The sequence below is a fragment of the Bactrocera dorsalis genome, chromosome 3, assembly GCF_023373825.1.
Source record: "Bactrocera dorsalis isolate Fly_Bdor chromosome 3, ASM2337382v1, whole genome shotgun sequence".
Taxonomy (NCBI): domain Eukaryota; kingdom Metazoa; phylum Arthropoda; class Insecta; order Diptera; family Tephritidae; genus Bactrocera; species Bactrocera dorsalis.
This window is the reverse complement of record NC_064305.1, coordinates 52,295,708-52,313,203: the sequence shown is the minus strand read 5'-3', so window position 1 is coordinate 52,313,203 and position 17,496 is coordinate 52,295,708. Positions and strand designations below refer to the sequence as shown.

At 36.6% G+C, this 17,496-nt stretch overlaps 1 long non-coding RNA gene across 2 annotated transcripts; it reads right to left on the bottom strand.

The window, feature by feature from the left end:
- Positions 1–963: 963 nt before the first annotated feature.
- Positions 964–7,647, bottom strand: LOC125777674 (uncharacterized). Of its 2 annotated transcripts, none has more exons than XR_007422341.1 (3): positions 3,236–7,647; positions 2,983–3,145; positions 964–2,929 (listed from the first exon to the last, which is right to left on the bottom strand). It is a non-coding gene; the product is annotated as an uncharacterized LOC125777674 (long non-coding RNA). The 2 variants fall into 2 exon arrangements; XR_007422342.1 differs by having other exon boundaries at positions 2,992–3,145; positions 3,236–7,646.
- Between the last annotated feature and the right edge of the window lie 9,849 nt (positions 7,648–17,496).

Here is a 17,496-nt window from a genome sequence, read left to right as displayed (position 1 = left end):
GGTGTGGAATGTAAGTCGTTCGGACCGACAATTTGTGTTTTCGATGAGCTTTCACTGACAACTATCAATACGTAGATTCTCTTGCTCTTGCAAGATGACACAAAATGCAAAAATCCTATACCGAAATATGCAAGGCCAAGAGAGCACCCATTGCAGAATCTAGTGTTGTTGTTGTTTTAGCGGTTAGCTAATCCCCGTTAGGATGGTAAGGGTTGTTTGAGTTGTCATCGAGATCATCTAACGGTAGGCCCAAGAAACGTGCTGTTTCGACGGGGTCGGACCAAAGGTGGCCAGTATCATGCGGAGACTCGTTGCATGCAGGACATACATTAGGTATGTCGGGGTCGATTCTGGATAAGTAGGAGTTTAACCTGCTACAATATCCAGAACGAAGTTGCGCTATATGATGGCACGAAAATACATGGGTTTTAGTCTGACATATTTTACAGCCATTGCAAATAAATTTGTGCGTGTGTTTGTTGTGCCGTTGCGCCAAATTCTGCAATTCGTGCACCCTGCACGGGTTTTGCAAGAGAAAGAGAATCCTTCTAATCTGACAATATCAAGTGACAGTTGTATTTGTATATGGAATGTAAACAAATATCAAGTGATTAAACTAGAGCAGGCACCGATTTAATGAGTGGAATGTAAGTTTTCAAGTAGTTTTCTGCAAAAATTGTGTTTTCGTTTGACAGATTTTACATGGACGAAAACACAAGTTTTCGTGCGAAAACCAGTTTTTCCCATGAAAACATGTTTTCAATGTCGGTCCGAACATCGTATTACTCACCATTCAAACACAAAGTTGACAGATATATTTCGACTGCAGTTGACAAATTTCATACACGTTCTTTCAATCGAAATTGTTAAATTTATTTCAAATCAAACCAGAAATTGCGAAATGCACTGTAGGATATCATTCAGACTATTAAAATCTGACGAAATATTTCGCGAAACGTGGTAGCTGAACTTGTTCTCTTTTTTAGTTTGTAAACTAAGTCCTTTATAGGTCCCTCGCCGACATATTTTGAAATTCCGACTAACACTATCGATAGCATAAAGCTGTTGTTCCCACGGCAGTCGGGTCTACGTAACCAGAACCGGATTTTTATCTGGCTAAGGACTGTCAACTCGGCATAATTTTGCACATTTTTGGGTATGGTTCTGAAATCTAAAAGAATTAATAAAAAAGCCTTATTCTCGCGCCCTCACAAAAATCACCACCCCCGCTATTGTGAGGTTTTCCCTATGCTGATTTGATGTGAAAGCAAGCCTCACAATGCAAAATCGGTTTGTTAATTTCAAAATTTTTAAAGAAATTTGCAATTATTTTATTGACTGAAAGGAGGAACTATTCTTCCAAAAGAGTTATCTGTTACAAATATTTGTCTATTAAGGGTAGTTCCAGCTCTTAAGAAATGTAAAAACTTCATTTAAAAAACGCTTAAGAAATGTATGCAGCTCTAAAGAAATCTAAAATCAATAAAATGTGAATATGGCAATGCTAGTTTTGCATTGAAATCAACAACTGTTTCTTGAAGGAAATTTAAAGTAATCGTTAAATTCATGCTAAATTAGTTGAAATCATTGTTATGAAGTATCAACCAGATTATTTAAATCGCAATGAAAATATTTATATATATATGTACTTACACACAAAAGTATATTTTCTTTGTTTAATTTCTCTTGCTCTTCTAATGTGCATCAATCACAATGCATAACCTGCTATCAAAATTACTTGACTACAGAAGACTACAAGAAATAAGGAATTTATTTGTTGAGTATTTACTTGAGAACTGGAAAGGGACCTGTACAATAAATATTTAACTTACGGAGTTTTTACATTTCCTCCTAAGTACAAGCATGAATAAAAAGCCATATGTTTGTTTAAATAGTTATTTGTAAATATGTATGTATTTAATACATTTACGAATAAAAATACATTTATGTTTAAATAATACTGTTGCGAATTTACTCCTTGCTAGTTTTACTTTACTGGGTTCGTATCTCTGGATTGACAAATGAAACCAAAAGCCGTTTAATTCACTTCAACTAAATCTCTTTATTTTACAACTCGTCTACACTATAGCAGTTTACTCTTAGCACTGGTTGATTACGTTGGCGCTGCCACGGCTTATATAGCCACGCACTTCTCGCTGATGCCGACGTGTCCTTCTAGAATATTGCGTCTGGAAATTACCAGAACATAATGCTATACGGCGCCAGACGCAAGCAGACAGCCGCGGCGCCAGACTCAGCAATTGTTTAAGTAGTGCGGCGCCAGATGTCTATTGTTTCGACAAGCAGACAGCCGCGGCGCCAGATGTCTACAACAAGACAAATGCTATTCCATATACCTACAGCTATTGTTCATAATAAGGGATGCATATAGCAATACAAATACAAATAAATACTACTTTTGTAACACTATTAAGAGGGTCGCAAGTAGTGTCCCACCGATGCCCAATTTTTGGCCGATGTCGATGCCATTTTATTAAAAAACTACATGAATATTATTATGTTAATGGACAAATCTATTTAGTTACTAGTCTAACAAAAGAAAAACACAAACAAATAACATGAAAAGTAGAGAAACATTCAATATTCACTTTATTAAATAAATATTTCAGTCAAAATTACATTTCTTAGTCCTCCTCGTAGTAGTCGTTCTGCAGACTAGAAACACATATAAAATAATATTAAATATTATGTGTTAATGAAACGCAAACAAAACTTTCTGTTAATATGTCAATCAATATGAAGGTGCGAAGATAAATTTTGCAATGTAGAAATAAACTTATTCACATTTTTCCTGAGGTATTAAAAACAGCAAAAAAAAAAACAAAAATATGGAATGGAATCCGAAAAAATATAAAGAATCGGCGAAAAATTGCTGATTAATCGGTCGGACGCTAGTCACAACGTTAGCCTAAAATTATACAGTACCATATCATATATTACAAAATATTAACTTTCACTTACAATGCTTACATATATGCATTCCTTTAAAGGGTATATTAAGTTTGCCGATAAGTTGGTAGCAGCCAGAAGGAAACTTCGGAGACCCTTATTCAATTTGGCCATGTCTCTGTTCTTGAGATATCAATCTCAAATTATGCACAGGCCCGTTTCTTCGAAATCAAGTCTTTTCACAAAATGTGCCATGGGTAAGAAAATGTTACAATCTCTAAACATATTTATATTAAACAATTGAGCCACTGTCATTCAAACTCACCGGTCAAAATCAATCTCTTGTAAATAAAACTTTGTTTGTGAAGGGTATTATAGCTTCGGTGCAAGCGAAGTTAAAGTCTTTTGTTATTTTCAGGATGTTTCAGTTCTCAGTTCTCAGTTTGTAATTATGTACATGCTTCTTGGTTGCGTTAATCCGTTGCTTTTAGCAAGAGTGGGTTATTGGTCTATCGCTGGCGATCTCCAGTGATGTAGCGGCCATCGGCTCCGTACATTAACGTCATAAAAGTTAGGAAAATCGAGAAAATATTATAAGAATAAGTATATATTATATTTAAAAAAATGTGATTAATTTTACCTTAATTAAAAAAAAATATCAAAACCATTATTAATATATGCATGTTCTTAATAAATAAAACGATTACTGGAGGCATCGTTATCTTATAACATCGATGTACATAGGCTGCTATATATATTTCTGGATTAGGCAACACTAAGTGTTGCCAGGTGCAATCTGACATTTCCATTGGAAAGTTTGACATTTTTTAGCATGACATCACTCAGAACGTTTTGTCATTTAATCATGAATTGTTTTATTTACAGGGAATTAAAAAATTAATCTCGGCCAAAAAATGGAATTAACTAATATTCCATAATATAAACAAATAAAAGACCAAATAACAGTGTTTTTTAAAGCAATAATTTATTTAGCTTGTAAATTGATGAGTTTTATTATAATAAAAATTACAAAACTAAGCAAAAAAGCACAAAAACTGAATTACTCCAAAAATAAAAGCAAAAAAAAAATAATATTCGACAATTCATGTAAAATCCAAGTTTGAAAACAAAAAATTACTTTTTAATACCGCGTAGCTCTTCCTTTACTTCGGACTACTTCTTTTAAATGTCTTGGTATTGATTCGACCAACTTTCTTGTTATGTCTATATTGGGTGTATATTGTACTACTTTTCCATTAGTATCTGTTCCATTTGGGGTTTGTTCGTAAAATGGCGCTGTCTCAGCCTTCTTTCTAAATGATCCCATAGATGCTCTATGGGATTTAAATCTGGACTTTGAGCAGGAGTTATAATTACTCCAGGAAATTTATATAAAAGCCAAAGCTTTGTATTTAGTGCGGAATGCTTTGGGTCGTTATCTTGGTAAAACTGAAAAGTCGCTCCGATTCCGCACTAGTTCGTAAGTTTTCCTGTACACAATTACTTTACCATTACATCCAAAAAGATTGAATATGCTCTCATCTGCAAATATCACCTTATTCCGAAACTCAGCGGGCTTGTTTATGTACGTTTTTGCAAACCTTAGTCTTTGCAATCTATTTTTTTTAGAGATATATGGCTTTTTGCGCGCAACTCTTTCCCTGTAGTCAGTGATTTTCAAATAATTTCGAATGGTTTGGGGTATCACATCTATATTTAGGTTTTCTTGAACAGTTTTGGAGAGAACCGTGCCATATGTTTTTGGTTCTTTTTTGACCTGGTGAATCAACCAACATTCGTCTGCTTTAGTTAAGGCTTTTGGGCGACCACACCTTGGATGATTTTCAGCCGACTTTTTATCTTTCCATTTTTTTATAATATAATGGACAGTTGTTCGCGGCCTATCAACTAGTTCGGCTATTTTAGTTTCGGTTAATCCACTTTTAAATGTATAACGATCAGATTTTTGATTTCTTCAGTCTCTTTTTTTTTTGCAACGCATGTTTAACATTTCACTTATTTAATTTAAATATCGCTTCTAAATTGAATTCTGCATAACAATGTTAAAGAAAATATTCAAACCGATCGTAACTTTCACCGTTAATCATTGGAATTCGCTCTTCTGCGTAATTGTCGAATTTTTTTTTTTGCTTTAATTTTCAGGATAATTTAGTTTTGGTGCGTTTTTGTTTAATTTTGTTGTTGTGATTATCACAAACCTCATCAACTTACAGACTATATAAACGTTTGCTTTAAAAAACACTGTTTTTTGGTTCTTTATGTGTTTATATTAAGAAATACATATTTCATAAATAAATAAAAAAATACATACATATGTCGAATACTTTCTTTGACCAGTGTACATATGTATATGTATACCTTGAAAATAAAGGAAAATGCTCTTTGAAATTTCTATATTATTATGTATTGAAATCAGAGTTGTATTAGTCAATTTATGATAGGAATATATATATATATATATATGCATATATTAGGGTGATTCAAAAAAAATATTTTTTTTTTCGATTGGTACTCGGAAAAATAGGTTCCTACCCCGACACCTCTAAGAAAGCCACTCCAAAAACCTATGAGTTTCATCACTCATAATGATTTTTTTCATTGAGTTATAAAATCCATAAGAAATAAAAAATTTTCCCAAAAATAATCAAACTTTAACTATTAATATCTTTTAAACGGTTGGATTTACGAAAATATCATACGAGACCTTTTTTTAGGGCATTCAATTTCCTACAAAATCTAAGGAACAACATATTTTAATTTTTATATCAAAATAAAGATAAATTTCTGCCGAATACCGCTATCATAAAATAAAATAAAAAGAAAATCATTATCGAATATCTCTAGATTTTGTACGCTTCATGGCCGTCAAAAGAAATTACTTAAGCATAATTATTAAATGTTTACAATATTTTTATTGAAAATTATGGTTTAACGATATTCTTTTGACCTTCCATATTGCAAAAAAAACATTATTTTATATCATAACGCTGACATCTTAACAGGGCAAAAATTTTTAGTTCAGGCCAGCATTAAGCGCAAGGTGTTTCAGAGTCCCAAGTCATGTTCTCCCATCTGGACCAGTGGAAAGATTTGTTAAGTTCTTGGACATGGAGGGTCATACTGCTGAACAACTCGCTCAAAGTTTACTAGATTTCTTGAGTGAGAGTGGCATTAATATCAAGGATTGTCGTGGGCAAAGCTATTATAATGCCAGCAACATGAGTGGGAAATACATCAGCTTACAAGCCCGAATTAAGAAAATAAATAAGTATGCAGAATACATTCCCTGTCTTGCACATTCATTAAATTTGGTTGCTAAGTGCGCTGCAGACTGCTGTACAGAAGCATTACTTTTCTTCGATTTCATTGAAAACTTCCACTTAAAGATTCTACTTCAAAAATTCCGATTTTGAAACGGTTATCGGACACTAGGTGGTCAGCCAGAGCTGATGCTGCGAAGGTACTTTTATGTGGTTTTATCACTATTAAATAAGCAAGTATTGGAAGACATTTTCAATAACGTGGATCAATAAGCGGAGTGCCTTAATAAAGTTTACGGACTACTTTCAACGATGAATAAGTTTAAAACGGGAATAATGATAATTACGTGGAACGAAATCCTAGAACGCTTGGCGACTAGTGCTTCGCTGCAGTCGTCTGATCAAGACCTTAATACGGGATGCGCCCTTTATGAATTATTATATGGCTACGTCCAAGCAATGCGATCCATTTTTTCAGATAACGAGGAAAGAGCCAAAGATCTGACCTACTGTGAAGAATACCAGTAACAGACGGCGAATCAAGCGAAATACAAAGTACGACCATTTCAGCGGCTCTACTACACTCGACGTCTTTGTTGAAAATCAAACACCTGGACAACGTTACGAATTTAAGGTGTTTATTGTCATTATTGATAACGTACTGTCTGCTTTAACTAAACATATGAAAGCATATCACAAAATTGCTAGTGTTTTTGAAGTATTTTGACAGCTAAAATCTCTTACAACAGAATAGATTTTGCAAAACTTCTCTAGTATGGCCAGTGCTTACTAAGATGATTTGGAGAACAGCCTAGGCGGCGAATTAGTGCGGTTCGCAGAGCTGCTGAAAACAGATGTGGCTACTGTTAGCGAGGAGTATCTGGAACAACAACATTATAAACTTTTATTAAATAATTCTTTAGAATCGAGTGTCCCAAACTTAGAAATTGCTTTGCGAATTTACTTATCTCTCATGATCACTTACTGTAGTGGCGAACGTTCTTTTTCAACATTAAAACGTATTAAAAATGAATTAAGGAACACGATGGGCAAAAAACGTCTTAATCATCTCACTTTGTTGAATATAGAGCATGACTTGCTTAAAGAAGTCGATATTGAAAGTATTATCTCTAAATTTGCCTATAATAAATCCAGAAAAGTTTATTTGTAACAGTTTTGTTTTATGTAGTACCCTAAACTTGAGAACCTATAGTAAGTTAAGGGCCCCTTGACAGAATTTGCTACAGGCCCCGCGCTAGTTTAATCCGGCACTGCAAACTTGTAGATCTAATATCAGTAAAACCCTGAACTGTATTATTGAAATTCAGAGAGAATCTTTTCAAGATGATAGAATGTTCTTGAATCCAAACAGGGTAAAATCCGGCCTACGATTACATTAGCCCCCATATACCTAATATAGAGATTTTCGATTGTCCGAGGTTACTTTATACCGGTGAAAATATGAAATTTCTTAATGACATTAAGAGAGCGTATCTGTTTTAGGAAAATTAAGGAAAATCATAATAAGGGATATGCTACAGATAAATTATGAAAATGTGTGATATTTTTCTTCAATTTTTATTTTAGTAGACATTGTATTGAATATGTCGATCAATGTGTGAGTTACTTTCATAAAATCGCTGGGAAACATGCTCTTTAGTATTCTTAAGTAATGTCAAAAGTTAATGCAATCAATGATCGCGACTTTGTGTTGATAAAAATGTGTAATAAATTAATTAAATTAAGAGGATTTCTTTCTTAAATATGTAAGTATTACAACTGCATGTAAAGATTTTTGAACTCTTTTATTTTAACAGTAGTTTCGAGGCGCTGAAATCACTTTATAAAATAAAGTCTCAGATCCCAACAATTCTTTGTATGGAACGTGTGACTAAAACATTTTTTTAATGCTCTTGTTTTCTGAATAAAAGCAAAGGCAAGTCGACGAATATTCATTTTATTTATTATAAAAGGTTTATGAGTTCTTCATATAAGTGGTGAACGCGAGAGTTTTCGATTTCAGCATGGTGTAGCAAATTTAGTCAATAACTTCACCTCCTTACACGAAGCGTTGAAGTGGAATACTCCACTTATCTCTTCGTCTCAAATGAGCTTCACCGACGCTGCCTTTACTTTCAAACACTGCTTATAAATATGTTTGTAAACATGTGTGACTAGCAGTGTAACTACAAGGATATCATGCACATTCTTTTGTCATCTAGCACAGTTCAACGTACTAATCAAGTGTCCCAGGCATTTGCCCCAACAGCAGCCAATAGAAATGCATAAGTAAACAAACCATACTCATAGACGAGTAGTTATATAAAAGAGCCTATGTTTTTGAACATGTTTGTGTAAATACATGTGTATATATAAGTACTTATGTATGTATGTATTTGCATGCAACTTAGAAATGCGGAAGCATCAACATTCAAGTCGCCATCAGCAAACTTTTATAAGCGTTCTGTTTTCTTTTGACACAAAAAAGGACGTAGAATATTGTGATTAAGCTATTTGTACCTGCAGATTTCTTGGTCTAAAGCGTAAAAATGTGTAACCTAGCAGTGAATTTTGAGCCAAGTCAATAAATGGTACAATAAACTTCCACAGAAATCAAGCTGTCGGAAGCCGGCCCATAAACCGCACCAATTTTTTCGGGATGCAATGCTGACTCATGGAGAACGTGTGAATTGTTGCCTGACCAATAACGCATACTTCGCTTATTGACGAAGCCACTCCGCCAGAAATGTGCCTCATCGCTGAAGATGATTTTTCGATGAAGATCCGGATATTTTCAAGTTGTTGCTCAGCCCAATTCCTGAACATATGTACGACAATTCTGGTGGTCAAGCGGCTTCAGTTCTTGCGTCAATTTGATCTTGTAAGGATGAAGGCCAATATCTTTTCGCAAAATTCGCCACAACTACGTCACAGAGATACCCAACGCTTGAAAACGACGTATGAAAGACTGATTTGGGTCTTCCTCAATTGATGCAATATTCTCCTGTGGGCACTTCTTTGCCTCACTTTGCCTGTGGATTCAAATTTTTCTACTAGAGGCTCAGTTATTGATCTCGTAAAAATTTCGGTTTCGTTCGAATTTAACTCTTCCTTACTTTTTAAAAAATGTTTGTAAAAAAAATATCAACAAAGTTAAATACAGATGTTGATATCATCTTTATATTATATCTAAAATAATAAAAATAAGAGTTTTCTATGCAACATTTCCCTTGTTGGTGCATATCATTTAGTGAATTTTCACCATCCGTTAAAGTGAAATAAGCAATTGCAAAAGTACATACATTTTCATTGATGGCATGAAATAAGCATTCGCCTAGATTAGATAGATACATATGTACATATATATACAATACTTACATACATGTAAATAAAGTACGCCTATTCGTAACCATTTGCAAATGTGTAAATATGTGTACATGTATGTATTTGTCCTGGTCGTGAAAGAGAATTGTTCAATTGGTTTGCAACAAATTCTTGCTTAGATGCCATAAAGGCACACCGCGTCGTGTGAGTTGTGGGGTGCACTTGTTATTTATATGCATTGTTGCGACTTGGCTTGCGGGTCTTATGAGTTTTCAGAATGTGAAATTGCGAACTTCGGTAAGAATTGGCAAGTGAATTCCTCCTATATTTCGTGTAACGCATATACATAAGTTGTTGTGTGTTGCCACTGATACTTATTTTCATTCCATAAACTTGGAAATGGTTTTCTCGCCCATCAAGGTAGTGAGCGCTGTGCAGAGTATTTAAAAAAAAGGCGAAATGTGCAACATATAACATAACAAGTAGGGAAGACCTAAGTTCGGATCTAACTAAACATTTCATGCTCTTGCAACGCGCAACGATCAAAGATGGGTAATACTTACCTTTACATATGTGTTGGCAAAATAATCTAACATTTTTCGACGAAACCGTGAATGAATTACGATCATATACTCTAACTATATAAGTATCTGCGCCAAACTTAACCGAACAAGCTACCTTTAACCCATTCAAGCCCACTGTTACATATATGTAACGCACTGCATTCAAACTTTAAGCGCTGGCTGAGATTGTATTATACGTGAAAAGGATGAAGTCAGAAACCACAGCGGAAGCCAGATAAACTATGAACACAATTTTTATTTTCCCTTGTTTCTAATCTCAATTCAATTCCGGTTCGCCGTGGGCTTGAATGGGTTAATACAAAACGTCAATTAGAAGACCGCAATTAGTGACATGACAATAAGACCGAGGTCTATACCAACTCGAAGAACGGAAATGAGCATTATAATATTACATATTTTCGGTATAGAACTAAAGTACATCCAATATTATGCGTTCAGTTAATTATGTTAAGGTATTCCACATATTGTATTATGCAATATTATATAATAAGGCCAATTGGAAGTTTGAAAATCTTTTATTAGGTATATGGGAGATAGGTGTAATTTTTGGCATTTCTACATGTTATTAATAGAAATAGATGCCCTCTGAATTTCATTAAGGTAATTCACATAGAGGATGGAGTCATGTGTAGAAGTTCACGCAAGTGAGGAAAGTTCTCTGATCGCCATTCACTTGGGAGTGGCCAGAAACGATTCTTTTACATATGACTCAAGCAGCTCACGACTTCCGGTCTTTGACCAAGTATCCTCTGGGTAGCCTAAGAACATCCGTTTAAAGGCGAGCTAAAGTGAGAAGGCGAAATATCCCCTACTTAGGGTTGTGCGCTGGGTTTGGGACCCGCCACGTAAAAAAACACCCCCAATGAAAATCAACCAACAGCCTCTTTTGATGACGACCATGGCAAATGAAATAAGGACTACGAATTAAGGGCATGCACCTGGAATGTCCGGTCCTTTAATTGGGAAGATGCCGCTGCCCAGCTGGTTGATGTCCTCGTGAAAATATAGGCTGACATCACCGCCGTCCAAGAAACGCAATGGACGAGACAAGGACAGAGACGAGTAGGTCCTTGTGACATTTACTACAGTGGCCATATAAAGGAGCGCAAGTTTGGTGTTGGATTCGTGGTGGGAGAGAGACTCCGTCGCCGGACGAAAGAGAAGGACGATGTGACCAAAGATGCCTTTTATGAGTGCTTGGAGCGCACTTATGAGAGATGCCCCCGCCACGATGTCAAAATCGTGCTTGGCGACTTCAACGCCAGGGTGGGCAAAGAAGGTATCTTTGGCACTACGGTCGGCAAATTCAGCCTCCGCGAGGAAACATCCCCAAATGGGTTGAGGCTGATCGACTTCGCCGGGGCCCTAAATATGGTTATCTGTAGTACTAGATTTTAGCATAAGAAGATACATCAAGCTACCTGGCTGTCTCCGGATCGAAAAACCACCAACCAGATCGATCATGTTGTGATAGACGGAAGACACGTCTCCAGTGTTTTAGATATGCGTGCGCTCCGAGGTCCTAACATCGACTCGGACCACTATATTGTTGCAGCCAAAATTCGCACCCGCCTCTGTGCAGCAAAAAACGCACGCCAACAAACACAAGGAAGGTTCAACGTCGAGAAGCTGCAATCACAACAGACAGCCGAACGATTTTCTACTCGGCTTGCACTCCTGCTCTCTGAGAGCACTCGTCAACAACTCGGTATAAGGGAACTGTGGGACGGCATTTCAAACTCCTTACGTACAGCTGCAACCGAAACCATTGGAAAAGCTGGTACGACGAGGAGTGCCGTGTCGCAGCGGAGAGAAAACAGGCTGCCTACCTCGCAACGTTACGATCGACCACAACACGTGCGGGATGGGATAGATACCGAGAGTTGAAGAGGGAAGTGAGACGTATTTGTAGGCAGAAAAAGAAAGAGGCCGAAATGCGTGAGTAAGAAGAGCTTGATAAGCTGGCCGACAGGGGTAATGCTCGAAAATTCTACGAAAAGATGCGGCGGCTTACAGAAGGTTTCAAGACCGGAGCATACTCTTGTAGAACCCCCCAAGGTGATCTAGCCACCGATGCCCAGAGCATACTTAAATTATGGAGGGAACACTTCTCCAGCCTGCTGAATGGCAGTGAACGCACAACGCCAGGAGAAAGCAAACCCGATACCCCAATCGATGACGATGAAGCAGACGTTCCATTGCCCGACCATGAAGAAGTTCGAATAGCAATTGCCCGGCTGAAAAGCAACAAAGCGGCAGGGGCTGATGGATTGCCGGCCGAGCTATTCAAACACGGCGGCGAAGAACTGATAAGGAGCATGCATCAGCTTCTTTGCAAAATATGGTCGGATGAAAGCATGCCCAACGATTAGAATTTAAGTGTGCTATGCCCAATCCATAAAAAAGGAGACCCCACAATCTGCGCCAACTACCGTGGGATAAGCCTCCTCAACATCGCGTACAAGGTTCTATCGAGCGTATTGTGTGAAAGATTAAGGACCTCTCCGAGCCGTTCGATACCAAACGAGGTTTCAGACAAGGCGACACCCTATCGTGCGACTTTTTCAATCTGCTGCTGGAGAAAATTATCCGAGCTGCAGAACTGAATCGAGCAGGTACAATCTTTTATAAGAGTGTACAGCTGCTGGCGTATGCCGATGATGTTGATATCATCGGTCTTAACACCCGCGCCGTTAGTTCTGCTTTCTCCAGACTGAACAAGGAAGCAACGCAAATGGGTCTGGCAGTGAACGAGGGCAAGACGAAATATCTCCTGTCATCAAACAAACAGTCGTCGCACTCGCGACTTGGCTCCCACGTCACTGTTGACAGTCATAACTTTGAAGTTGTAAATAATTTCGTCTATTTAGGAACCAGTATTAACATCACCAACAATGTCAGCCTGGAAATCCAACGCAGGATTACTCTTGCCAACAGGTGCTACTTCGGACTGAGTAGGCAATTAAAAGTAAAGTCCTCTCTCGACGAACAAAAGCCAAACTCTATAAGTCGCTCATAATTCCCGTCCTGCTATATGGTGCAGAGGCTTGGACGATGACAACAACCGATGAGTCGACGTTGCGAGTTTTCGAGAGGAAAGTTCTGCGAAAGATTTATGGTCCTTTGCGCGTTGGCCACGGCGAATATCGCATTCGATGGAACGATGAGCTGTACGAGATATACGACGATATTGACATAGTTCAGCGAATTAAAAGACAGCGGCTACTCTGGGTAGGTCATGTTGTCCGGATGGATGAAAACACTCCAGCTCTGAAAGTATTCGACGCAGTACCCGCCGCGGGAATCAGAGGAAGAGGAAGACCTCCACTCCGTTGGAAGGACCAAGTGGAGAAGGACCTGGCTTCGCTGGGAATATCCAATTGGCGCCACCTAGCGAAGAGAAGAAACGACTTGCGCGCTGTAGTTGACTCGGCTATAATCGCGTAAGCGGTGTCTACGCCAGTAAAGAAGAAGAAGAAGAATTCACATACCATCATCAATCTACATATGTGGAGTAAAGTTAGATGGACTGCCATTGTTGACAGTAATAACTTCGAAGTCGTAGATAATTTCTCTCTTCTTCTCTCTTGGGACCAGTATTAACACCAACAACAATGACAAACAAAAGCCAAATTCTATAAGTCACTCAATATTCCTGTCCGGCTGTATGGTGCAAAGGTAAAGAAAGATGACAACAGCAGATGGGTCGACGTTACCAGTTTTGGAGAGAAAGGTTCTGCGGAAGATTTATGGTTCTTTGCATGTTGGTCACGGCGAATATCGCTTTCGATGGAACGATGAGCTGTATTAGACATTGACATAGTTCAGCGAATTAAGAGACAGCGGCTGCGCTACCCGCCGGGGGAATCAGTGGAGTAAGACTTTCATTCCGTTGGAAAGAGCAGGTGGAGACTTCGTTTGGAATCTCTAATTGGCGCCAAGCAGCGAAAGGGAAGAAGAACGCGAAGAACGAAACGATGTCTACCCCAATCGAGAAGAGGAAGCATAAAGATACACTGTTGTGAGTAAAATGCGCTCTCTCATTTTTATTGAGATACCTTTTATATTGGCCGATTATTCCGGAAAAAATCAACCGGAAGTTCGAAAATCTTTCTATTAGGTATAAGGGGAGGAAGGAAAATGTTGACCTGATGCATGCTATACAGACATACTATTATCAGGAAAATATTCTCTTTGAATTTTAATAATATATCTTAGGCTTTTGCCGATATTTTCGGTTAAAACATACCTTAAAAGGTCTATTTGTGTAAAGTTTTATCTAGATATAATAATTTATGCTTGATTTGTATACTGGAAGGTGCAACAATCAGATATATAAATGATCAGTCGAGTTGAGTCGTTTTAGCCATGTTCATCTGGCTGTGCGCATATATGTATGTATATACATGAAGTAGTCCCTCAGTTCTTGAGTTATCGATATAAAATTTTATATGCGCACTTTTCTCAACAATAGGCTGCTTATTTTTCGGAACCGCCGATATCGGACAACTATAGCATATAACTGCCATACAAAATAAACGATCGGAATAAAATGCTTGTGTGGAAAACTTTTAATTTAACGACGTATCTTCAAGAAAGTGATTATAATCGAAAGCAACACAGTTTCTGTACAGAATCAGAATAGAGCTTTGATACCGTTTTATGCTGTAAAAAATACACCTGTGAAAGGCAGTGAAGCCGAAGTAAACTTTTTTCTTGTTTAACATAAAGATCTTAGTGAATGAATATAATTGCAATCACGCACCTATTTTATATGTGTATTTATTCGTAATTCATTTGCTGTTTATACATATTGTATGGTTTTAAACTGGTTTAATGGTTAGCATGGCATGAATCAATTATGTACATATGGTACATTCATTTAATAATCGCAACCGATTATTAACGATGAACGGATTAGAGTTTCCATGAAGCTTTACTCGCTGTTATCATAATGCGTGTATGTTTACAAATTCGTGAGTTACAGTTTTTAAAAGCTTTTAACTTTAAAAATGGGAACGTAATTGCACAGGTGAATCCTTCATTAGCAAATAAAATACCTGAATGCTGACGGAAACTAAACGTTTTGTAATTTTAAATAGAGTCTCCAATTTGAAGTTATTTTGTTGTGTAACAGTTAGTTCTGTCGATAATGTTGTAAGTATTACACTTTCAGTAAACAACGATTGAAGGTGAACTGAACGAAATTAAATTTTGACGTGTGGTTTTGTTAGTTAAAGTGAATTTTTTGCTATGTTATATATTCATGTCAGCCGAACGGAAGATTGATTGCGCTGACTGTTGTTTTACGCTCCCGCCTGTTCAAGTATCTTGGTTTTTGGGTGCTTCTCTGAGAACTTTTCTTGGAATCTAACACTTGACATACTATGTAACCCGTCTCAAATTATATTAAATTTTAGACCTAATTGTGTACATACATACATAGATAAGTCTGTTGACTTAAATATGCCCAAGTCTATTGGCTTGCTGTCAAATTGCGCTGCGTAGACTGGCGCTTACGTGCTTGCCTAAGTTCATTCGCTGATTTATAAATCGCAGATTAAGCTAACATTTCACTTTGGAGGCCTCTCCCTCTATTGTGGGCTTTGGAGTCGAAGTCAGACGAAAGTACTTAGCGTAAAGTATCTTAAGTAAAATAGGCAAGAAAATGAACTCGTTGATAGGAGTGAATAGAATGACTAACAAGTTAGACACGGAAAATAAGAAAAACGAATCAGCTATGCACATACACATCTAAATATGTACATATGTATACAAAAGTTGTTCAACTGAGACAGGCTAATCCTTCAAATAAATTGTACAATATATACGCAACGTTTTTTTTCTGTTAGGAGACTTAACCAACATTATTTATGCATATAGAACGTATGTATGTACAATTACGCACATATACGAAGGGATCCGGTTGTGTCATTCTACATGTGTTAAGATGCTAATATGTACATAAGTATGTATGTTAGGCATAGTTACTTAAGCCCACTACAAAAGTAGTTACGACATTTGGTGTAAGGCTCTGAAAGCATATCATCGAACAACTCCTTTACTTAATGTAAGTATGTGTATTATATGTGATACATGAGTTAGTGTAATATTTTTTTCTCACATAAAATGTATATTTTTCCAAAAACGGACCTCAGTTAAAGCAAAAGTTACATACTTATCTATATAAATTTTAACGAAGAACTTTGTTCAACTTCAAGATATTAATTCGGGTTAAAATCGAATTAACGGAATGAGAAAACAACTCGCTTTGTGAGATGGAATTTACGAAATAATTTAGAGTGAACGGATGGTTAGATTCCACATTCGCTACGAACTTAATCGATTCAGAACAATTTGGGCAACAATAATTTATATTATTTTATTTCTTATAAGATTGAAGGCGTTGTGATAAGTTGAAAGCGTTTTGTCGATTTGTAAGAGTCTTATTATCGAGTATACAGGGTTTGTCCGAAAGTCATAGGATTGAGTTGATTTTAAAACAAGTAAGGAAGGGCTAAGTTCGAGTGTCGCCGAACATTTTATACTCTCGCATGATAAAGTGATAATGAAGATTTCATTATCCGTCATTTACATATTTTTTTATTTTACTGTAAAATTAATTAGATTAGTAGTTCCTGAGGTATGGTTTTTGGTCCATAAGTGGGCGACGCCACGCCGATTTTCAATTTCTTCCGTAAAATTTAGTATTTCTGACGTTTTTTGTTAGTCGGTTAACGCACTTTTAGTGATTTTAAACTTAACCTTTGTATGGAAGGTGGGCGTGGTTATTATACGATTTCTTCCATTTTTGAACTGTATTTGGAAATGCCTGAAGAAAACGACTCTATAGAGTTTGGTTGACATAGCTATAGCAGTTTCCGAGATATGTACAAAATGCAGAAACACGTGTAAACTTTGATGACTACATTCATGTTGATGATGAGTTGGTGATTACTGGAAGCCTCAATGATGATGAAATTCTGGGTTTCGAAAACATCGACGATGAAAACGATGAAACATTTGAAATTCCCTTAGTTTCCACAAAGGTTGCGAAAGCTTCAATTGAAAATTTGCGACTTTTTTTCATGGCATCAAATGTTGAAGACACTATTTTTAATGACATTGTAAACATTGATAATGCCATAGATAAAACACGCCAAAATAATGTCCGTCAAAAACATATTACGGATTTCTTTTAAAATGAACACTTTTCTTAATTTTTTTGTACAATTTTTAAAAATACGTATATATGTATATATATTGATTGAATAACATATGTACTTTATATTTTAAAATTTAAATACATATGTACAATCATTTCTTGTTTTTTTATGGAAAATTGAAAAAATAAATAAAAAAACTCTATAATTCGTATATTCTGTATGTTGCCTCTA